General features: G+C 55.5%; 1 protein-coding gene across 8 annotated transcripts in view; it reads left to right on the top strand.

Moving 5' to 3' along the window:
- TNS1 (tensin 1) overlaps positions 1–22672 on the top strand; it is a 238877-nt gene that overhangs the window by 91814 nt on the left and 124391 nt on the right. Inside the window, exon 1 of one of the 8 annotated variants that reach the window (XM_089916381.1) lies at positions 3953–7309. The exons of the other annotated variants lie outside the window; for them this stretch is intronic. The gene's annotated coding sequence lies outside the window, so the exon portion shown is untranslated. Of the gene's footprint in view, positions 1–3952; positions 7310–22672 lie in introns of those variants that run through there. 8 annotated transcript variants of the gene reach the window in all.

Consider the following 22672-nt stretch of genomic DNA (forward strand, 5'->3'; position numbering starts at 1 on the left):
TGGGCAAGAGGGGGCCAGCTTTCTCTGATTCTCACCCCCTGGGAGGGACAGCACCTCATTGCAAGGTGGAGCAGAATGACTGTTATTCTCTATTATTCTCTATAAGAACCTAAGTCCTCAGGAAGGAGGTCTCCAGCTCTGTCCAACACTGAAAGTACTGCATAATTAAGAAAATATGGGGAGAGCGTGAGAGTAGGACAAGGGTTGAAATTTTCAGCAGCTCATTGCCATGGGGCCCAGGGCAAGGAGAGAGTCATAAGAGGAACACTGGAGGGATGAGGTTAGATGTTAGGAAGAAGGAATGGCGAGATGAGGGGCAACTTGAGGGGGTGCAGGGAAGGGAAGTAGAAGCACAGAAGGGTGAGGAGGTGGACCAAGGCCATGCTGGTGATAAGAGAGAGGAGGGAGAGGAACCCGAGGTTTGACAGGCCCTCGGCCACCGGGCAGCTCCAGACTTTGGGCAGGGGTGGCCGGCTAGGGCCAGTCCCCACAGGGCTACTGGGCAGTGTCAAGGAGGCAGTTTTAGGGAGTAGGAGGCCAGTTGATCAGCACATGAGCCAGCCTGGGACAGCAGGTGCAAACGGAAAGTTCAGCCACCAGCCCGCCTCCTTGCCTCTTCCAGCCGGGCAGCTGGCTTGTCCTAGAGGTCAGCTCTCATGCTGGGGCCAGCACGCTCTCTGCTGATCAGTCCCCACAGGCCTGGCTTTGTCAGGGTGCTGTGCTTAGCAACTGCTCAGTCCCTGACTGTTTCTGCCTCCTGGACATTCAGAGATGAGTGGGAAATGGTCCCAGTCTCAAGGAATTCACAGATGCAGGGGCAGAAAGACAAGGGAGGTGTACATGGGCAGTGGAATTTGCCCTGGCTCACCTTCCCAAGACAGTTTTTCAAATATTTGGTCATCTGAAATAAAAATTGGGCCCAATCTTTCTTGTGCTTTTATTCAACAAATATTTATTGAGTGTGTGCTGTTGTCCTCCTCTGGATGCTCTGGTTTATAGCGTATAGAAGAGAACTTGACATTTCTGATGGTGTCTGAGCAGCGTGGAGTAGAGTGGAACTTTCATCTGGCTTCTGTACCTCTATTCACACAACCAAAAGTGCACGTACCTTTGGGGGTCAGCCATATCCTATTGCCCGCTGAACCGAATTTGTTTTCACTAAATCTTAGACTTTTCCTTACATGATCAATTAATTCAGTTTTTAAAAAAAATGACTCTTGAATCTTAGTTCAGGACTTTACTCCAAGAGAAATGCTTCCTTGCTAATTTTGGCCTTTTTATAAAGTCAGTTTTGCGCTTCAATTCAGTTCCATACCTTAGTTCTTCTTTCTGTTTTTTGCTTTCTACGTGTGCTTGGTGAGTCTCCATCCTGAGTCCTCACCTAGTTACTGATAAGTATGTCGGACAAGCCAGGTCAGAGGACAGCGCCCTTTGGCAAGTCAGGAAGTTGACATTGATCTATTAATCAACACCCCTTGGCTTGCTGGCTAGGAATCCACTCGACTTTCTATCTTTTCTCTAAGCGGTTCATCATGGATCCTGCCAACACCTTCCTGAAACCCAGATAATCTAGGTTTGGGGATTCCCCAACAGTCCAGTCCAGGAACCGTATAATAATGGGGTTAGGGTGGTGGATGTGGCTGTGTGAGGGAGGGTTGTGGGCTCTCCCCGAAAGGATCCATTCTGAGCCAGTGATCATCGCTGGGGGAGACCTAAGAGGAATCCTGTCCTGGAGGCACCTAAATCTCAGGGTCCTTCCTGCTTTAAAATCGCACGTCTCGGGGGAGATAGGGATTTGTGTGCAGTCAACTGACAGCAGCAGCGACTTTCTGCCAAGGATCAACTGCCTGGACATGTGTTCCAGGAATCTTCCAAGGGACCTGAGAGGTTATCGGGTGAGGACATGAAAGCCAAGAGGGGCCGAGAGTGACCTTTGGTCCCCAAGACAAAGCAGGGCTGAGCAGGGCTGGAACCGGAGGCCCTGACTCCCAGTTGGAGGCTCTTGGGGCTGGGTCCCACTGCCTCTCCTGGCTGGAAACTGAGGCTGGCTCCGGGGAGGGAGGGGCTGTCATCATGTGTCTTGGGGACACACTGTTGGCAGACTGTTTTCCCCATGCTTCCCCTGCCCTCTGATCCTCCACCCTCAGACTGTGGTGCAAATCTGAGAGTAGGACCCCTGAATGTGGAAGGCCTCGTGCTTCTCCCTCCCAGGGGGAGTGTGTGGCAAAGGGCCTGAGGCATTGCTGCACTTTGAGAGAACGCATGCAAATGAGATGCAAATAGGGGACTGCGGCGGGGCCTGGGGTGGGGGTGGGGCCCTGATCCTGCCTCAGTGTGGCCTGAGTGTTAAGGATGACAAATAGTAAAGGAAACGACCATTGACCTGGGCTGTGAAGCCCAGCCTCAGGAAGGAAGGGAGGGAGAGGGGCTCTGTGGGGCAGCAGGGCGGGGTTTGGCTTCTGGAGTCAGCTCTGGAGGGTGCCCTAACCAGGGGGTCCCAGGGGTGGCCCAGAGATGACAGCACCCTGGAGGATAGCTCAAACTCATCCCGGGCTGCAGGGGGGTGGTGTGGTCAGAAGGGGGAGGGTGCAACCCGAATGCACAGACTTTGACCAATTGCCTAGGGCGACCCCCAGGGCCTGGCTCCCAGCCAGCGTGTGTCAGGTCCAGCAGGATTCTGAGGGCCAGGGTCTCTCCCCTTGGGATCTGGGCATGTGGCCCTGTCTTCTCTGTAGTGGAGGGAGAGGAAGAGGGCGGGGCCAAGGGCCCTGGAGCGGGTGGCTCCAGCAACTGCCCCTGGAGGCCACTCCCCTGCCTCCACCCTAGGAAGATTTAAGGAGCCAATCCCTCCCTGCTGGGTGTTTGTGGTCAACTCTTAGCCCAGCTCTGAGGAGCTTCCCCTCAGTACTGTAAGAGCCTGGGAATCTGGCCCAGCGAACGTGGGGGTCAAGGGACGTGGTGCCCTCCAGGGGGAGTGCTGGGACCTGGAATGCCCAGTTGTGCCATATGGTGACCGAGCCTTGAGTTGGAAAACCTGGATCCAAATTCCTCTTCCTTCATCAACTGCTCTGTGAGGCTGGGTGATCGCTTAACTGCTCTGAGCCCATCTCTAAGACTGGGATAGGAGCCATAGTCACCTGCCAGGTTTTAATGGGGGTCTGCATGGAAAAGCACATGCAAAAGGTTTGGTGCAGGGTGGGCGTTTAAATAGGGGTGAAAATGAAATGAAGGAGCCAGTGAGTTCAGCTGTGGGTTGACACGCCTCTCCCTCACAGCCCGCTGTGGGGCTGAGAGGCCCGGGAAGCCGGCACTCAGTGCTCTTGGGCCTTGACCTTTCTTTTGACTTTCTCTTGGCCTTTTTTTCTCTGTCTCTCTGTGTCCTTCTGTCCCCCATTCTGTTGCGTCCCCTACTCTCCCCATGGCAATGCCTAACTCAGCACCTGGCCCCGACGAGAGCGGTTCATTTTCCCTCTCTTCTCTGTGGCCTCTCTGTGGCTCCATGGGCGGCCCGCCACCCCCAGCTCCCTCTCCTTCATCCCTCTGGGTCCCTGCTTCTGACCCACTCTTTGTCCCACTCTCTCCTCCTGGCTTTTCTGCCCTCCGCGTCTCTAGCGTCTATCTGCCATTAACAAGCATCCATTGAATGCCTGTTAGATGCCAGGCACTGCCCGGCTCCTTTCTGTGTTCTGCGTCTCCTTGCCTCCCAGCTGCCGCTTCTCTCCCTCCCGCCCCGTGCGGCCTCCTGCCCTCCCTTCCCCCAGCTGCACTGGGCTCCAACACTGGTATTATTCAGTTTTATGAGAACCCCCCCAAGGCCTGCCCCTGAATGGACCAACCACAACTGGAACCAGATGTGCAGTGCTGTGCTTGTGGATGGGAGGGAGGAAGGGGGGGGAAGGGGCATGGACTGGCTCAGGGAGAGGGGAAGGAGGGTTGGGGGATGGGAGATGGGAAACCCTGGGAATCCTGAGTCTTCATCAGCCTGGAGGAGGAGGAGCTGGGAGGGGACAGAAGGGCTGAGCAGGCTTCTTCGGGAAGCAGTTCTGGCGCTGTGTGTGTGTGTGTGTGTGTGTGTGTGTGTGTGTGTGAGATCGGCTGTGGGACAGCTCTTGGAAATAAAGGGAACGGCTGCTCTTCTTTGAAAGCCTCTAGTTTCTTGACTTCCTCTCTGTGTGGTTTTTAGAGATTTGCTGAATTCATGGTTCTGTACCCAGGTGTTGGAGCAGGAAGGCTGGGACAGAGGGAATGATGGTGGAGTGGGGGATGAGAGCGGCTGGAGGACGGTGTTTCTCAGAGCCCCCTGCGTCTGCTGCAGCCCTGGGGTGGGTGGGATGCTCCTGGGACATCTGTGTATCAGTCTGACGGTCCCCATGTCTTAGCATACTCAGGTTTTCTGTCTGTGATAAAAGAAGTCTGCATACAGTTATCTTGGTACAGCCTTGTGCAGAATTAAGCGTTTAAAAGAGCCCTTTCATTCAATTTTTAACTCATCATCCATCCATCTCTCCATTGTTCACTTGTTCATTACACATTTATTGAGAATCTACTAGGTGTCAGCGTTGTGCTAGGCACTGGACAAAGTTGGAAAGGAGAAAGAAAAAGACAAGTAGATCTTTGCTCAACTATTGGAAGATACAGGAGTGCACCCAACAAGTGTATGTCACAGCATTAGCATTTGAGCGAGAGCCTCGGGTATTCAGCAGAGGGGTCAGTACCTACCAAATAGCTGGAGAAGGATCCATAGAGAATGTGGCTTTTGAACTGAGCCCTGAATGATGTGATGGCAAGGCTCAAAGGGCAGGGCTGCACCACAGAGGGTCTCGGATGTCATGCTGCAGAGCTGGGACTGGATACGGTAGGTTGTGGGGAGCTAGGGACTATCTGGTGTCAAGCAGGATGATAGTAGGAGGTGACGGGGAGGATGGCACTTCTGCTCTTCTGTGACCTGGGAGACCTGGGAGAGGGTTCCACTTTTATTTTCTTATTTTAATTTTTAAATTAAAAAATTTTTTGGCCGCACGGCATGGCATGTGGGATCTTAGCTCCCTGACCAGGGATTGAACCCACGCCCCCTGCACTGGAAGCACAGAGTCTTAACCACTGGACCGTCAGGGAAGCCCCGAGGGTTCCACTTTTATACCAGACCCCCCTATCTACCTCTAGAAGAGCCTAGATGGCTGACATGGACTACTGTCACTTCCCTCCCCTGACCAGGGCTGACCCAAGCCCCTGAGCAGCCCCTGGTCTGCAGAGGGTGTGAGGGTTAGGCAGGATAAGGCTATTTGGAGACAACTTTGTCTCAGAGTTGGGGCAGTGAGGGCTGGGCAGGGGCCCCAGGAGGCCTGGGCCAGGTTTTCCTACACAATCTCAAAGGCACGTTCTATGGGACCAGGTGTTTCCCATCTCTGGTCAGTTCCCACGTACTTACAGATTGAGGACACTGTCAAGGTTGGTAGGTTCTGAGATGCTGGAATTTGGGACTCTGGGAGGCCAGCCACAGCTGCTTCCCCATCACTGCCCACTGACTCTTCCCATCTGGGAGGGGATGAGGTCATCTTGCTCTGGAGGCAGGGGGTGGATGCAATGAGGCCTCCGTCTCTGTCCTCCCCACGTAAGGTCCTGAGGAGGTGCCTCTCTCCCCGTCTCCGTCCTCCTGGGCTTCACTGTCACGGATTGGGGGGGGGGGTTGGGGAGCAGCCCTCTCACGTGCTGACCATCTCTGTGACGCTGCCCCCAGATGCCACCAAATCTTTCCTGAGGCTGTTTGTTCCTCTCGGGGCTCCCCTATCACTTTACTCTTTGGAAAATTGAAGCCTGGGGAAGGGTTTGGCTGGATTCATAAAATCAGTGAGCATTAGAACCAGAAAAGATCTCTGAAGACCTTTGGATCCAAACTCATCGGCCAGCAGGGGAAACTGAGGAGGCTCAGAGATGCAGGCCACTGACCCAGGACCTCACAGGAGGGTGGCCCAGGTGGCCAAGAGAAGGACCTTTGAATCTCTGGAGGGCTGAGTGGTGGGGAGCTTGTCTCTGGAGCCAGCCCGTAGGATCCGAGTTCCTGCTCTATACCATCCTGTGTGGTCTTGGACAAGTCAGCTAACCGCTCCAGGGTCACTTTCTTCAGCTAAAATAACAAGGGAGATTCGAAGATTAAGTGAGAGAGAGAGAATATTCTTTAAGTGCCAGGCGTACAAATAGGTATGCAGCAAATGACTTTTTCCTTCCCCTCAGAATAATCCTATCTGCTTCTTTTATCATTTGTATGGTACCCCAAACCTCAAATCACATTTCCCCCAATATTTTTAATTGTAAATTTTTTTTTGCATATCGAAAAGTTGAAAGGATAATATGGTAATCTCCCTGATTCTGTAATAAACACGTTGCTACATTTGCTTTATCACATTTCTATCTCTCCCTCCATCAATCCGTCTTATTTTTATTTTTGGATGTATTTCAAAGAGAATTGAAGCATGCATTTCATTAATGAGAGTTCAATTCAAATCATTTTTGAATATGCAGTCACAAATGTCCTAACTCAGCCCAGAGAAAAAAGCCAGGATTGTTATCCCACATTTGACAGAAAAAAAAAAACAACAACAAAAAAAACAGGTTCAGAAATGAGATTTTAGGTCTCCAGTCACAAAATGAGTTGGAAACAGCATAAGGCAGAGCGGTTTACAAAAGTTGGGAGTTGCTATTATTATTATTGTCTCACCAACCATCCTTCTCCACCCAGTAGCCCTTGGGCCATTTCTCTGTAGCTGTGTCTCTTCCATGGGGTCTTGGACCTCTTGGCATCCTGCCCCCTCTGCCCCGAAAGCCCTCTGTCCCTCGCTTCAGGTCCCCTGGGAGACTGCTGGGCTGGTGGCCAAAGGGGGGGGCACCCTTCTTGGCATGCCTTGTCGCAGGCATACGGGCCCTGCCGCCCAGCTGGCCGAGCTGGGAGCTGGACGTGAATGCCCTGGCCGAGTGCTTCAGGGGTTAAAGGAGGCGGCGGGCAGACTGCTGGCCGGCTCCGGGAAGGGGGAAGGAGGAGGCGGTGCGCTGACAGCCCGCCCGCCTCCACTGCCAGGGGAGGGAGCCTGGCGAGCTGCGCCCTTGCTCAGTTCCCAGTAGGGGCCCTGGGACCAGCTCTGCCCCCTGCGCCAGCTCCCTGCCTGGACACAAGGCTCACTCACGCCCTCCTCTCGGCAACCAGCTTCTTGCCAGCCACAGCTGCTGCCCCATCACTGCCCACTGCCGCCCCCCCCCCCCCCCCGTCCTGTGAGCCCAGACACCCATCCCACCCAGTGGGTCCTCTGCCGGAAAGGTGAGTGTGGGTTGTGCGTGTGTGTGGGGGTGGGGGGGCGGGCTGCCGGCACTGGTGCTGTCAGGACCACCAGTGGGGCATAAATTAGAGGAGGGGGGAGGTCAGTCTGCCTGCTCACGTGCCTCTGGGCTAGGTAGCCCCTCCAGGCCAACATGTCAGCCCCCTGCCGCCATCAGTGTCTGGTTCTGGCAGGGGTGTCTGGGGCGCGGTTGTCCCTGCTTGGAGAGAGACCAGTCACAAGGAGTTTTGTTTGCTGGGGAAGGTGCTGGTGTTAGTGGCTGCTTGAGACTGAGGCCAGCAGGGACGAGTGGGGAGGGACACACTGACCAAGGCAGTGGGGAGGTTGGGGCATTTAGTCTCCAGGGTCCCTTCCCTTGCCTGCCTGCTGTCGCAGGGCTGCCTGGGGGCGAGGACCACGACACAGGCGTGGGCAGTTTTTCCTCTCCATTTCTTGCCCTGCCACGGGCGGGAGCTGTTACTGGGCACCTTCTTCCTCCTTGGGGCTCTTCTTGCTTCCACGCCTCGTCTCCCAGGGGCAGCCACGTCTGCGAATGAGGGTCTGGCAGGCTCAAAAAGGTTTCCCACTTCACCCTCCTCAGCGTGGGTCTGTGCTCCCTTGCCCATGGGCACAGCCTGGCATGAGTGCCCCCTGCCGCCCTCCCCCAGCCAGCAGCTCCGACTCCCTTCTCACCCCTCTGGGTAGAAATAGCTAATCCAGGTGGTTAATGAACAGACACACGCAGCTGCCTTTCACCCCCCGCTCCTTCCTCTCTCCCCACCGCTCTCTCCTGCCCTGACCCTCGTTCATGCCTGCCACCCCTTGCCAAGCCCAAGCACCCATACAGAGCTAACCTCAGTGTCTGTCCCCTACCCTCAGTTCAGGACCAGGGCCAGGACTGCCTCTCCAGATGTTTTTAGGTTGGGCACTGTCTTAGAAGAGGAAACTGGGAGGGTGGTGACCGAGGGGTGACCAAGAGAAGCCCGCTGTGCTCCCGAGCTGGGCTCCCTGCAGGGGGGTGGGATGGGGTTAGGGGACGGGATGGGTGCTGGGTAGGGGAGGAACTGGCTTGGGGAGGGCAGAACAGGCGGTCGTGGAGTGAGGCTTAGAGGGGCAGCTGGAGGTGAGGGTTCTAGAGCCTTTGGGGACAAGGGCTTCTCTTCTGGGAGCCCCAGCGTTCCTTGCCTGTGGTAGAGCCAAGCCAGGGGTTTGGGAGGGTGTGGGGGGAGTATGCTTTTTCCTTGCGTCTCTGCTGGGCCCCTTCCTGCAGCTGCCTGGGTCGGGTGGGGACCACTGTGGCTCACACTTGGCCTTAAGTTGCTCCCACCCCTGCCAGCTGGCGGCTACTCCAGTCTCCCTCACCCTCGCTCTCCCCCAGGACCTCAAAGCTTGCTAAGGCTAAGGCACCCTCTGCCCTGACCCCTCTGGCCTAGGAGAGTAGGAGGGAGGACCTGGACCTGGCTCTGGAGTGGGGAGCTGGCTGGGACAGCTCTCAACGGGATCGGTGCTGGGATCGCAGCGTGGGGTTGGCCTTGACTCTGCTGCCCGCAGAGGGCAGGGAGTGGAGACAGTGGGCCAGGGCCTAGGAGGGTCTCTCAGCCAGTCTAATGGGACTGGGAGCCAGAACTTTGAGCTGAGAATTCTTGGGTGGCGGAGGAGGCAACCTGGGAACCTCTGCTTCCAAATCCTTGGCCTTGAACCCTCTGGCTCTCCTTCCTGATCCCTCATCCCATGCTTCATCCTTCACTTCCCTCAAAGCCCCAGTTCAGAATCTCCCATGGGGGCTGCGGTGCCCAGAACTGTAAACACAGGGATCTGGTGGCCAGGTTGGAGGGGGGCCGGGGTGGGGTGCAGAGGAGTTCAGAGAGGAGGTTACTCTTTGGTGACCATCTTCTCATTGCCGATGGACTGTGGCTGAAGCTTTGGAGTTTGGGAACTCTCAGTGCCCTGTTTCTACTGAAGTAAGAGTAGGAAGCAAAGGGGCAGAATGGATTTTAGTTTGGTGAAGGAAGCTCACCTCGGTTTAACGAAGGGCTTCCTAACAAGCCTGGCGGGTCAGCAGGAGAAAGGGCTGCCTTGTAAGGTAGTGAGCTTCCCGTCTGGGGGTGGGGAGTTCAGACAGAACTGGACAGCAGCTTGGAAGGATTCCTGAGTTGGGATGTGGTTAGAAGGGATGACCTTGAAGGTCTCTTGGGATGCTGAGGTCCTGGGATTCTTAGAGTCGGGGAATTCTCTGACACCCGGATCAGGGAGCAGGAAGGCAGTGGCCTCTGGCCTGGGGTGTGGGCACAGGCAGGACGTCTCAGGGTCCTTTTGTGCCCTGCCAATGTTCGGGGAACAGAGAGCCTGACGCTCTGCCCTCACACCCATAGCTCACTGCCCCACCAGGTCTGCTTCCTGCCAGGATTTTGAGTTTCTTCCGATTCCTCTTGTCCCACTGCTTGCCTTGCCCGGCTGGTTAACCCCACAAGGGCTGGAGCAGACCTGTGGGCCCAGGGCACGGTGTAGGATGTAGGGGAGCCCTGCTCCCCTGCAGTTAGAGCCCACATCCCGCCCTGAGGTGCTAACTGGGGGCAGTAGGCAAGGAGGGGTGTGTGCTATGAAGGTGGGCAGCTTGAGCCCCTGTCCAGTTTGCCCCCCAAAAGGGGCCTCCCCAGCCTGCCTGGAAATGGTAGGCAGCGGAGCTAAGATCTGAGATGGGAAAAACACAGGGGCTGCACTTCTCTGAGCCTTGGTTTCCGAATTTGTAAAATAATACAGGGTAGTCAGGGCAGCTAGAGGTGGTTTGTGTAACTAACTGCTGGGGGTGCCAGCCAAGGGCGTAGTTCTAGTGCCTCTCTGGAGTGTGGGAGGAGCCGGCCACCTGCTCCCCGCCACTGGCCTCTCCAGACCTGTTTTCCAAGGTTGGGGTGGGGGGGCTTGAGGGCAGAGAGGAGAGGCAGGGTAGGGGTGGGGTTCAAGATTTCTGAGCATCAAACCCTGGGAGACTTGAGTTTCCCTTGATGGAGTGTCAAGGTGGGCTTCTGGGGTGGGCTCTGGACCCACACTGGATGTCCCAGCCTGCCTCTCTCTGCAGCCCCTCCTCTCTGGATGCCCTGGGAGCCCTTTTCTCCTTAGTGGAGAGAGCGAAGGAGCAGGGTCCTGGTTTCAGCTGAGGATGAAGTCCCTTCTGATGCTAACTTCAGTACCTTGGGACCAGATGAAGCTGCTCAGTTAGGATGCTTCTTCCTCTGGTCTGACAGGGACCCAGTGGGATGGGCAGGAAGGTGAGATGCTGAGTGTGCGCTTGAGCCTGGAGAAGTCAGGGTCGGAGCTGGGGTGGCCGGCAAAGGGTTTCAGGTGCAGCTGCTCCAGCTTCTTGGCTTATATCTGGGGCCTTGAGTCTCTTTCACCCCAGAAAGGGAAACCGAGGCCCAGTTGAGGGATATGTATCGAAGCGGGGCAGAGGAAAGCTCTCCCAGTTACTCGACTCTGAAAAAAAGCGAATCAGAAATGGGTTGGTGCTGCGGGAGGGAGGGAGGGATTTGGGGAGGCTGGAGGGACTTTTGTCCCCAGCACCGTCCGCCCATGGCCCCGGTCTTGGCTTCCAAAGCTATTAGGCGTGCAGAGGTGTGGGCACCAGCAAGCTGGAACGAGGGTGGTGGCGGGGGGCAGGGCTGCCAGTCCTGTGGGCCACGCCACCCCCCCCTCGGGTGCCCCCTCTATTATGCATGGTCACATGCAGCCCTCCCCTCCTTCCTTCTCGCCAATCACCTGAAACACTTTCCCATGGTTGGGGGCGGGGCCGCAGGAGGTGCAGCTGGGTCCCTGGCCTGCCTCTAGCCAGCTTGGTGACCTTGGCCATCTTCCTACTTGTCCACACCTCGGTTTCCTCAGGGAGGGTGGTCGGTGTCTGTGGGGTGGGGGTTGGTAGGTGGGCCCAAGGCCGTCCCTGGCGCTGCCAGTCCTAGTCCGTCCTCCAGGGTTAGTCTGGGCTCTCTAATCCCTGCCTTTTTAGGGCTGCAAGCCTGTAGCTCAGGCCTGGGTGTTCCAGGAAGCAGAGAGGGACTGGCCCAGAAGGGCTGTGTCCTGGGGAGCTGATGGGGCATGAGGGGCTACGGGAGGGCCCGAGTGGAATCCTGTCTTTCTGCCATTATGGGGCGAGGGTCCCAGGCCTAGGTCAGGGCCCCCAGGAGACTTCCTAGGCCTTCTCCAGCAGAGAATATGGGACCCCTCAGTTTTCCTAGCCCTTGCAAGCTTCCTATGTGCTCACCTGTCTTCTAGATGGATTACAAGCCCCTTGAGGGCATGCCTGTGCCACTTGCCTCCCTGGTGATCCTTGCTGTGCCTGGCACAGTGCTGCTTAGCACGAACCAACTGACTAATGAGGGGCAGACGGGTGAGAGTTTTAGACAGTTTAAAAATTTTTTTAAAAATTTTATCCTTTAATGCAATTTTTAAAGGTTACGTTCCATGTACAGTTATTACAAAATATTGGCTAGATTCCCTGTGTTGTACAATACATCCTTGTAGCCTAACAGTTTGTACAACCAATAGTTTGTACCTTCCACTCCCCTACCCTTATATCCCCCCACCCCCGCCCTGCCACTGGTAACCACTAGTTTGTTCTCTCTATCTGTGAGTCTGCTTCTTTTTTTGTTATATTCACTAGTTTGTTGTATTTTTTAGATTCCACATATAAGTGATATACAGTATTTGTCTTTCCCTGTCTTATTTCACCTAGCATAATGCCCTTGACAGTTTTAATAATAATTTCTGCCTCATAGTGTGGCTGTGAGGATCAGATGAGTTAGTTCACTGAAAACACTTTGAACAGTGCCTGGCACATAGTAAGTGCTCAATAAATGTTAGCAATTATTATTATCGCTATTATTATAATTATTACTGGTGGTGGTGGTGGTGGTGGTGTCCTTCCAGGAGCCCAACTCTGGGTTGGCCCTTTTCTCTCTTGCTGTGGTTGTTCCACCCCTAAGATAGGGAGGCTTACGGGACCAGAGAGTGGAGGAGATGTTGGCATCATTTTCCCCCAAGGGGTCCTAGCATCAGAGCCCAGAGAAGAGACGTCCTCCCCCCCTCCAACTCTGTCTCTCTCTGTGACTGGGGGCTGGTGGGGAGATAAGGGGACCTCTCGAGGCCTTCTCTGCCCAGGGAGCTGTGTTTATGGAGAACTCTTGAGAAAGCTGCCATCACTGTAAACAAGATGCATTATTATAAACCAGCCCAGGCTCCCCTTCTTGGATCCCATCCATTCCTTGATGAGAGTCACCGAATCAGAGACTCCCAGGCCCAGCAAGGATGTGGCCTGGCCTCCAGGCAGGCCACTCTTGACCTCTGGGCAAGCTACTCTTGACCATGGACTATACCCATAGGGGTAGCAACTATATTTGAAAGTGAGATTCCCCAAATAATGCTGCAAGTTGCTGTGTCTTATACCCTCTAGGTCTCTCTGAAGTCTAACCTGCATCCCTCTTTTAAATTTCTTTTTATTTTTGGCTGTGTTGGGTCTTCGTTGTTGCGTGCAGGCTTTCTCTAGTTGCGGCAAGCGGGGGCTACTCTTCGCTGCGGTGCTAGGGCTTCTCATTGTGGTGGTTTCTCTTGTTGAGGAGCACAGGCTCTAGGCGCGTGGGCTTCAGTAGCTGTGGTTCGTAGGCTCAGTAGTTGTGGCTCGTTGGCTGCAGAGCGCAGGCTCAGTAGTTGTGGCGCATGGGCTTCGTTGCTCCGCGGCATGTGGGACCTTCCCGGACCAGGGCCTGAACCCGTGTGCCCTGCATTGGCAGGTGGATTCTTAACCACTGCGCCACCAGGGAAGTCCTAACCTGCATCCCTCTTGCTGCAACTTTAGTTTAGTCCCTTATTGGTAGGAGGTGGGGGAGAACCGTGCCCAGCCTTTCCCGCATGCCTCAGAGCTGGGAGCTTTGACCCCGTGGTGGCAGGGGCAGGCTCCTGGCCACACTCCCTCACCATCTGAGGCCTCTCTGGGGTCCTCTGCTTTCTGGTGCCCCTGATGTTCCTCGTTAGTAGGGGTCAGCCCTCAAGGCCTACCAAGCTACACCTTCCACCTAGCCCTGGTTCCCACCCGGGAAGGCTGAGGTTGCTCCGGGCTGGGCTGTGAGCTCCATTTCCGGACCCCTGGCCCGCCCAGTTGCACCTGTAAAATTAAGCTTTTTTTTTGGAGCAAGAATGGGCTTGGGCTGATGGTGACGACAGCTGCAAAGGGTTCCTGAGCTCAGCCCGACCCTATCTCGCCTCCCTTCCTCAGCCCCTGCTCACCTCTGCCCCATTGCTAGGCCATTGCCCACCTAGAGGAGGGGCTTACCTTTGACCCTTGACCTTGACCAGACCTGAGTAGTCAACTGGTCTCGACAACCCTTTATGCGGAGCAGCCTGTGGGTTCAGCATGGGGCTTGTTGCTAGGGGGGCGTTGCCCAGGGGCAGACAGAGGGCTTCAGGGGACGCATAAGGGAGGGTTTCTGCCCTGGGGTCCCTGTGGCCTAGGGCAGTGGGAGGGCAGGGCTCCTGCTCTGTCCCTGGACTCTGGACCAATCCCTTCCCTTGCTGGGCCTGATGTCCTCACCTGTAGGATGGAGGGCTGGAGAGACGCTGGGCTGGAAGAATCTGTGAGTCCATTTCCCTGCCGGAGCCTCCCCTGGTCCCAGGCTGTGAACTTCACCTTGCATTGACCTTGCTTCCCTCCCCACCCCGCCCCCCCCACCTCTGGCAATCGCTGGCAGGAAGTCCTGCTGATTAGGGCCCTAATCACCAGCTGAGACTCCCAGAAACGCCGAGCTGGTAGAGCAGAGAGGGGCCCCCAGGCCAGGAAGGGGGAAGCACGGGGAGTTGCCCCCACCCAGGGTGACATGGGCTGGGGTGTTGGCTGTGACTAGGGGGCACTGGATGCCTGCTTGGGCTTGGGGGTCAGCTCCTTGGGCTGGGGCAGTGCCCGGACACCCACTGTCAGGGCTGTGTGGCAGCGGCTGAGTGCAGCTGGGCACACTTAAAAGCCTTTTTGGGCATCTACCCTCTACCACGCAAGGTGCCAGGGGTATGTGTGGGGCTGGGAAGGCCAAGGAGACATGGTCTAGTAGGAAACAAAGGGGAGTAGACAGAGGGTTTCTGCAACATGCAGTGGGGGCATCAAGCAAGAAGGAGTGCACACGAGCTGGTGGAATGGAGAAGACTTTGGAGAAGAGGTGCCATTTGAGATGGGTTTTGAAGGTTGAGAAGGAGTTCGGCAGGAAGGAGAAGGGACAAAGTCTTCTTCAGGCACAGGGGAAGGCACGCACGAAGGCGCAGTGGCACGCATGTAACGATGGATAAAATAATGGCTCCAGGCCTGTGTCAGAGTTGGACAGGCTTAGGTGTCCCTCCCACCTCTGCTGCTTACTAGCTGTATGACCTTGGGCTGAGCCTCAGTGTCTGCATCTGTAAAATGGGGTTAATATGCAATCTTATAGAGTTATGGTGGGATGAAATGAGATTGTACTTGTGAAGTGCCTACTTGTGAAGCTCAGTGTCTGCCACAGGCCAAGCCCACAGAAAGTGGTTTGTGTGGGAAAGGCTGGCTTTGTGGGAGCCTGGAGGTGTTGCTTGGGGTCCGGCTGTGGGGGATTTTCTGGGAGAGGGAAGCAGCAGAGGGCCTTCACGTAGGAGAAACACAAAGAGGGTTTTATTTAGGAAGGTGATTTGGGTAGCTGTGAAGGCTGTACTGAGCCAGGGAGATCGGGGACAGACCACAAGTCCAATCTCCTGGAGTCCCCGGGCTGGGAAACCCTCTCCTGAGTCACTTCGCGCCTCTGGGCTTCCTTACCACGTGCTGTCCTCCTCTCCTGGATCAGGAGCCTGGAGATGCACTGAGATCTCCTTCCTGGAAGATCTTTCAGGACAGAAGAGAGCCCTCCTTGACAAGGCTTCACACATGAAGGGATGGACGACCGCAGCAGGCGGAAATGAGGGTAGACTGCGGGCAGCTCCCATTTCTAAGGACTCAAGGGACTCCTTTGGGGGGCTGTCCTTCAGCACCTGCCCGGCACCCAGTAGGTGCTTACTATTTGTTGAATGACTGCATGAACAAGGGTGTCCCCTGGTCAGTGCGGAGGCAGGGGGTGCCCAGCCTGACTGTAAGTGGCCTGGTTAGTGTCTGGACGGGGGCTGCCCATCCGTAGCCAAGAGGAATGTTGAGCGTTGCAGAGGCCAGGTGCTCAGCAACTGCATGGATGAGGGAGCGGAGATTTCAGGAGCTTTAACTTCCCGGAGTGAGGTCCTATCACAAGGGCAGTGTGGCACGGGGGGTCACGATCACAGACTCTGCAGCCACGCTGCCTGGGTTTGAATCCTGACCCCGCCTCTCGCAGGCTGTGTGACTGCCGGCAACTTACCTAACCTGCCGGTGCTTGAGTTTATTCAGCTGTAAAATGTGGGAACCAGAAAGAACCGTGTCTTCTGGACATACCGCGTGACCTTTGGTTATTATTACTGCTATTGTTATTACCGTTGTGGATGCAGAGGGAGAGAGCTGGGCAGGGACTTCTTGGCAGGGATGAGAGCAGCTGCCCAGAGCGGGGTGGGAGAGAGCTAGCGATAGAAGAAGTCCTCGGTGCCTTATGAGCTGCCTCCTCGGACACCACACATGGTGCTGCCTCTGCTGTGGCCAGCTGAGCCGAGCTGAGCGTGGGAGCAGAGGCAGCAGCCAGGCCTGGATTCCAGGCTGGAGCCCTGGGAGACAGGGGCGAGCCAGGGCGAGGGGTGGGGGAGGAGAGGTGAGCAGAGAGGAGGCCAGGACTCTCCCTAGTCCCCAGCTGGGACCCCAGGAATTCCTTCCATCATCTCTTGCCAGAGGGCCTGGCCTTTTAGCTCCAGGGCCTTCAGAAGACCTGTGGTCCATCTCCCTGCTTCCTGGGCAGACTGTTTCTGATGCCCCTTCACTGTTAGAAAGTGATTATACTAACCATCATCTGGCTGCAGCTCCTTTCTTCCCTCTTCAGCTCGCCTTCAGCTCTGCCACCGCCAGTGTTGTGGAATGAGCATCTACTTTGCAACACGGGAGAGTGAGCGTAGACTTCAGTGCTCTTCCCTGACTTGGGGCAGGGGGAGGGGATTAGCTGGAGGGACTGGTGGCAGCAGGGCTTAGGTGGCCTGTTTCTAGTCCCCCTTTGGCACTGAGTGACCTTGGGAAAAGCACTTCCCCTCTCTGGGCTTCAGTTTCCTCGTTTGTGAGATGAGAAGGTGGAGTTAGGAGAGTTCTTGCATTCTAATCGGTGATGAAGTTCTGCAAGTCCATGGATCTTTCTGAACAGGGAGGCTCTTGCTCTTGGGGCTCTTGGAAGAGTTGTCCAACATGGACGTGGGGGCCCTGGAGCGTCTTTACGCATCTACTGGGAAGCCTGCTGAGATGCTGAGGAGGTCCCTTCCAGCCCTGGGACTGGAAGATTCTTTGCTCAGTGACCTCTCCTCCAGCTCCATTTCTTAGAACAGAGCGGAGGGCAACAGCTGTCAGAGTTGAATGGGCCAGAGTTTCTGGGTCTCTGTCCCAGTGACTCAGGTGGGGATGTGCTGGCAGGATTTGAGCTGGTGAAGTGAGAGAGGGAACTGGGCAGATCTGCCAGCTCCCCCTTGGCCACGCTTAGGGGACGGAGTGGGAGTAAGTGATGTGCTCAGCAGTGGACGTGCAGAGAGGAGTGAGTAACAGTTGTGAGTAATGGCTCAGTGTCTCTGCCGGGCAGGTGGCTCTTAGACTGTACAGAGCTGCCTGGGGCTCCGGAAATGCTCCCTGGAGGCCAAGCCACTGAGTCACGGCGGCAGCCTGAGCTTTGCTGCCACTGCCCTCCTTAGGAGTTGGGAGTCGAGCCCCAGCCCCTCCCCCCATCTATACCTCCACACCCCCTCGGCCCCATAGCTGCCCTGTTTTGTCCTCTAAGCGCCCTAGTGACTTGGATTGCCTGAAGGAGTATAGATTTTGTATTCTGGCTGTCCTGGGTTTGAGTCCCAGCTCAACTGCTCATAACCGAGTGGTCTTGGGCAACTTACTTTTCTTGTTGAGTTTCAGTGGCCTCATCTGGAAAAAGGGAGTATTGCCTGTCGTGCATATTGTTGAACGGGTTAAATGCGGTACTGTGTCTGAAGTACACAGTACACGGTAGCTATTCAAATAAAATGGTTGTCCCACAAACCCTAGACTCTGTTTTGCTTCTCCTCACCACCTCCACCTCTAAAATTCCTGCTTCCATGCCTTCTTCCCATAATTTTCAGGATGCTTATCCTCCAGTTAGATCTGCCCCATCGTTTGTGCACATGCCGTCCTGTTTCTGCCACCTCCTACCCAGCTTCCGTCTGTGTGCCTTACCCCCTCACCTGCTCTAGCAGAAGGATGGGCAAGGCTCAGGTGGCCCGGGCGAGTCCAAGGGGAATTTGTCACTTGTCCGGCTGCAGTGGGTGGTCAGGCTCCTGTGGGCACCTCACATCCCCCACCTCTGCTGGTTCATGCTCTCCCCTATCCACTGTCTGCCCACATGGGTCATTTCCCCCTCTGGCTTTCTGAAATCAGCGGAGCTCAGGGCCATGCAGACTGCCCCTGCTAGTAGGTGTGCTGGCCATGCTGCTGTGTTCCATCTGTGCGGCTCTGCTTGGGGCGGGGCAGGGAGGGAGCGCCAGGGAGTGACTTTGCATCTGCACCTGGCAGTGGTCCTGTGGTGTGTGTGTGCGCGCACACGCTCTGCGTGTGCCTCGGGGCGTCTGAGCTGTGTGTGTGCCGTGTCTCTGGGTCACTGGGCCTCTATCTGATGTGAGCTCTCTCTCCTGTCCAGTTAAAATCTGCCTGTTTTCCCAGCCAGATAAAGCCAGGTCTTCCGTTGCCTCTCCCTCCACCCCCTCTTCCCTCCAGACCTGGTTTCGGATGTGTGCATCTTGGAGGGCCTCCCGGGGAACAAGGAAACATTGCAGAGGGGTGGATATGCGTCAGATGGAGCTGAACAATGCCGGTGACAGCCAGGCCTCCGCTGGCCTTCAGTGCTGGCCTGGCTTCAAGTCTCTGCGGCTGGCTAATTGGGATCGAGAGGGGGCTTCCTGCAACTCAGCCATAGATGGATTTAAAGGAGCTCCATGGAGCTGGGCTTGCCCTGCCCTACCCTGGGGACCTCCTGTTCCTGGGGCTCCTGGTGCAGTCCATCAGAACAGATGGGGTTCCAGAACACCAGCCCTTGACAGGCGCTAATTGTGCCGAACAGTCACACTAACTCCTCCTGTCGCTGCCATCTGTGGCCCAGGAGTTTTCTACATGAGTGAATTTTCAGATAATTGAAGCTTAGGCCACATAAGAGTCAAAAGCTCCAAAGAAAAAAAGGTGAATTGCTTTGATGGGAATCTTTTGCATTGTATTATACTGCTCCGAGCTCTGACTTAAGGCAGACAGGACCTTCCTCTCATTCTGTTATTGTTCCTCAGTTTTTTCCTCTGTAAAGTGGGCATATGAACAGAACCTACCTCACAGCATTCAAGTGAGGATTACATGAGTTGAGACACATCAAATGCACATAGTATGCCCCGTACAGTTTGCGACCCTGTAAACGAAGGCGCTGAGGCATGGAGAGGTGCAAGAACTGCATCCGGCTCAAATAGAAGGGAGCTAACGTTTCCCAAGCATGTGCTATGTTCCAGACATTTTTACGCATGTCATCTCAGTCAACTTTATTTTGTCCTCCCAACCACTCTGCAAAGTAGGTCTCATTATCCCCAGTTTACAGATGAGGAAACTGAGACTCGGGGAGGTTCAATAAGGTCTCAATAGCCGATCTATGGCAAATGGGTATTTGAGCCCAGGCCTAACCTAGTCCAGGGCTTTTCTAATCCTATCTCTTGTCTTTTGGTTGGAAACTCATGATCCCTCAGTGTGCTCAGGAATTTGGAAATGAGGGTCCACAAGCAGAAGGTGTTTTGATCTATCAGAATTGAACCTGCTCCCAGTTACCACGTTTGGGTTATAGGTTCAGAGCGGTTTGGAGTCAGGTGATGAGACAAAATGACCTTTAGGGGTCTAGGGAACTCAAGAGCACATATGGACTTTGAGAATACAGAAGTTTTCTCCTGTTTGCTTTTCTTTTGGCAAGCCTTAAATCTTTAAAAAAGGAGGTAGGTAGGCATCAGGAAGGCCTTCCTGATAGCATCGGCATAGGGCAGTGATGCAGGCAGCATAGGGAGGCTGAAGAACCAAAAAAACTTTAGGGAATTTCTTCAAATCCAAGGTGTCTTCTTCCCGCCTCCCCCCATTTAATATTTCTGAACTTGGAATGCATCTTACGGTTGAAGTGTACAATACATTTCGGGTAGCATTTCCTCCTCAAAAGCTCTTGTCCAGTTGATGGTGCCCCAGACAATCAATGGTATCTTTGAGATTAGGAAACAGAGCCGTGAACACCTGTGGTTTGCAAGGCCTCTTGCAGATGTGGAAGGGAGAGGGAGCTGCAGGCCATTGCCCTCCCTGAGAGCTGACTATGGCCGAGTTTAAGAAAGCAAGAGGAACCTCTGATGTCTGTGTGGGTTTGAGGGTGGCCCCTAGCCCTGGAATTCTCCGTCTGGGGCCTCGCTCAGCCCGTCTTCTCCTCCACCCCCCTGCCCCAGCCTCCTCCACCAGGGTCCCTGATGTGCTCCTTGGCAGTTCCAGAACCCTCTGGCTTCTTGGGTTTCCCCCTTGCTCTTAAATTTGTTTCCCATGCATCCTTCCTGCCTTACTGTTTTAGCACAGCTTAGGGTCAAAGGCTTTTAAACTTAAAGTTTTCATCTAAGGTCAGAAACCCTCATGGGGAGTGAGAGGATGGGGCAGTCTCCCTCTGGGTGTAATTTCTGGAAAAACAGATGGACTTGAATCCCAGTGAAGTAATAGCCCTCTTCATACCTCCGTTATAGCAGTTACTGAGCTCTTTATAATTCTCTGTTTACATGCCTGTCTCCTCCACTGGGCCACAGGTTCCCCTCCTGGACCAGGCCACTCTTACTCCTCTCTGTCTCCATAGCTGGGAAAGTGGCACCAAAGGGCCCTCAGTCACTGTTGTTGAAGGAATGCTTGGTCTTGCTTCTGTGCCCATCACCTCCCCTCTGTCCCCAGTTCCACTAGAACCTTGACCACAGACCGCAGCCCTTTCCTTCACCAGATTCTTCTAGGAGCTTCCTAGAAGCGATGTTTTCTCTGCTGGAGGCCGTGTCATCCAACCCACCTGCTTTAGAACAAATGGCCCTTCTCCAGGCAGGGAGGAAGGGCTGGGGTTTTCTCTGCTCTTTAGATCTTAGAGGGTAACCTTGAAGTCTGCATTTCCAACTCCCTGTTCAGTGCCTCCACTTATATAACAGAGGCCCTGCTTCCTCTGAGTCCTCCAGGTTGGGTCCCTCAGTGGTGGCTGATTTCTCCTCGGTCTTCTTATATCCCCTTGTACTGCTCTCGGTAACCTCACTCCTCTGCTCCTGACCCCAGCTCAGAGCCTCTTTTCACTTTGGTCTCTTCTTCTGCCATCCCCCACCCCCACCCCTGGCCCACACATCTCCCCGGCCCACCCACCTCAGAGGCTATGCCCCCCATGAATCTCTACCTTTGACCCCCGACTGGGCAAGGTGCTATGGTCCTGGGCAGAGCTGAGGCTTGGGGTGCCACCAGGTTGGAACTCTGGTTCCATTACCTACTGGTTGTATGACCTCAGGCTAAGCACATTACCTCTCAGAACCTCGTTTCCCCATCTGTAAAATGGGCTGGTAACCCTACCTCACAGTGTACCATATGGAAAAAACCCAAACACACTTGACAGTGGCGTTCTCTGGCTGGAGCACGGGCTTCGAGGCAGAGAGGTGAGGAATGGGACTGGAGAGAGAGACACAGCCAGGTCTCGAAGGGCCGTGAGGACCATATTAGGGCATCTGGACTTTATCCCATGGAGCCGGGAGCCATGGAAGGACTTCAGGCAGAAGAGTGGCATTAACGGCTATGCCTTGTAGAAATAGTTCTCTGGCTGCCGAGCGGAGAGTGGCTTAGAGGACTGGACTGAGGGCAGGGAGGCCTGTGTCAGGAAGCCGTTGTAAGAATCTCCATGATTAAAGAGACTAGGGGTGAGGGGGTGGCTTGGAGAGATATTTGGGTGGAGGAGTTGACCAGGCTTGGTTGGGGGGCGGTGTAGGAGGAGTGCAGCCAACCCTTAGGTTCGGGCTGAACAAGCTTTGGTGGCCCGGAAGTTGGGTGGTTGTCAGTAGCCACGAGGGAGCCCAGGAGGAGGCGGAGTGGGGGCAGGGCTGTGAGTGCAGGATGCTGACCAGCGTCAAGCCCTGGGCCCAGCTGTGCCTGTGGCCCCGCATGCCCCACGCTTGTCACTGCCGACCCCTGGCTCCCCTCTTGTGCTCCCAGGGCCTGGCGCATAGGAGGCACTTGGTACCCGTTTGCTGGACTCATCTCTGATTTTCTGCTCGTGAGAAGTCTGGCCTGGCGTGGAACCTCAGCCCTCCCAGGGTCACTGACTTTGGGTGTGGGCCAGTGTGGCCCCTGAGCTGGGCCCTTGGGGCCCCAGCTTGGGTTCCAGGGCGGGCAGATCTTCAGAAAAGCTGTTCTGCCACCAGCTAGGCATCCGGCGATCTGGGCGCTATCTTATGCCATCCTTCGGGTAAGCTCTGAAGGGGACCGGCTGCGGAGGGCAGGGCCTGCTGCTAGGCCTGCCCCACCTGCTTTGCTGCTGCCAGGACCTTCTTGGGAAATATCTGCTCTGAAATATCACAGTCCAGTGGGCTCAAGAGGGTCGGGCACACCCGGCCTTCCCCTTGGATGGCGTTGGGCTGTGCAGGTCCGGGCCGCTGTGTGTGTGTGTGGCTAGAAACTTCTGTCTCTGGAGAGCCTCATCTTGAGTGTGTTACAGGGCCTGGAGGCCGGCAGAAGCTGGGCGGCCAGTGAGTGGGGCCTGAGGAAAGGCTCCCGAGATGAGACGGAGGGCTGGGCTACCGGAGAGCTGCTGGAGCTGCGGGGACGGGTTGACTGGGCCAGTGGGTCCAAGAGGAGCCTGGTGGAGGAGGATTTGGGGGAGGGGGTGGGACTGGGGCTCTGGGGGCAGTGACCAGCGTCGGCTGTCTGGGTCGTCCCTGTGTCTTGTCTGCTTGGGTTCTGAGTCAGAGACTGCTGGCTTTGGGGAAAGGGCCAGGCCCCCTCCTTGCCCCTGGCCGGCTCCCTGGCCCCGGAGGGGACTCTGGGCTGGGGCATGGCTCCCCGCCCCTCAGCTCAAGGTGTCCCTGGGAACAGGCCCCTTCTTGCCTCCAGGAACTTGACGCAGTTCCTTTCCCGGTCCCGAGCAGAACTCTATATAAGGGAAGGAAACAGCCGAGCAGGTCGGCACCAAGCTCTGGTGAGGATG

The sequence above is a fragment of the Delphinapterus leucas genome, chromosome 8 (assembly GCF_059928025.1).
Source record: "Delphinapterus leucas isolate spDelLeu-1000000601 "Yukka" chromosome 8, BTC_Dleu_Yukka2, whole genome shotgun sequence".
NCBI lineage: Eukaryota > Metazoa > Chordata > Mammalia > Artiodactyla > Monodontidae > Delphinapterus > Delphinapterus leucas.